Source organism: Moschus berezovskii, chromosome 12 (assembly GCF_049115385.1).
Source record: "Moschus berezovskii isolate FMDL1 chromosome 12, NW_MosBer_1.0, whole genome shotgun sequence".
In the NCBI taxonomy this organism is placed as follows: domain Eukaryota; kingdom Metazoa; phylum Chordata; class Mammalia; order Artiodactyla; family Moschidae; genus Moschus; species Moschus berezovskii.
In genome coordinates this window covers 60,433,594-60,434,873 of record NC_142471.1, presented here as the reverse complement: position 1 = coordinate 60,434,873, position 1,280 = coordinate 60,433,594, and positions in this window count along the sequence as shown.

The following is a 1,280-nucleotide window of genomic DNA, read 5'->3' as shown; positions in this document are numbered from 1 at the left end:
GGGCAGGAGAAAAAGGGGAAGACAGTGGATGAGATGGTTGGATGGCATCACCAACTCAATGGACATGGGTTTGGGTGGACTCCGGGAATTTGTGATGGACAGGGAGGCCTGACGTGCTACCGTTCATGGGGTCGCAAAGAGTTGGACACGACTGAGGGACAGAACTGAACTGATTCCCCACAAATATTTTTGAATTTATAATTTATATAATAAATAAATTTTATAATCTAACTTCACTACTGAAAGTTGGTGCAGGTTTATTTCTGCTACATGTTGTTTCTCTCAATTTTTACTCCTGTTGCATTTCTTCCACTACCAAAGATCTTAAGGGATAAAGATGCTTTAAAAGACATTTTTAAATGTGTCCTTCCCTCCTCATCCTTGGCTATAACTCACCCACTGTTCTCGGGTTTACATGATGATTGTATGTGATATTAGCACAGGATGTCACATCCATGACTATTAACACTATGGTTCTCTCTGTAGTCCTTTGGGATAGGCAGAACTAGATCATTTCATCTCCATTTTCCAGATAATAAAACAGTTTCAGTAAAGTCAAGTGTCTTGCCCAAAGCCAGAAGGGTAAAGAACATGAGGGAGATAGCCGACCCTCGTGCTTTCTGTCTTCATATAGCATCTCTTTTTTGGTGGAGAGTGAATTTACCAGAGCCCACGATTAAAGACAGCAGACTTCACAAGCCACTGTATCTATCACCCAGATATTGAAAAACATGACATTATGGAAAACAGCCACACCTTCCCTGGTCACTCGGACTGGCTGGAAGATCACAGGCCCCCCAGCCCTGTTCAGTGAGGCCAAGGTCCCCGGGCACAGCCAGCCCAGGAGCTCCTGTGATTTCTCCTGTGTCCCCTAAGTGAGAGGAGCAGTAATCATACAGGAGAGATGGAAGGAAGGAGGAGGGACAGACCTCATTAACAGGAGCTGGAGAATTGAGCCTGTTGAACTCAGACTTATTGGGGCTGAAGGTCCCTAGAGAAAAGTTGCACCTACTTGCAGAAATCTTTACAGCAGGAAGAGGGAGAGACAGATCACTCAGTTCTAGAAAATGAGATCCTAGGAAGTGCCTGCTGGAGAAGGAAATGGCAACCCACTCCAGTGTTCTTGCCTGGAGAATCCCAGGGACGGGGGAGCCTGGTGGGCTTCCGTCTATGGGGTCACACCGAGTCGGACACGACTGAAGTGACTTAGCAGCAGCAGCAGCAGCAGGAAGTGCCTGCAATCATCTGAAAGTGGACATTTCTGCATGGCTGGAAGTCTC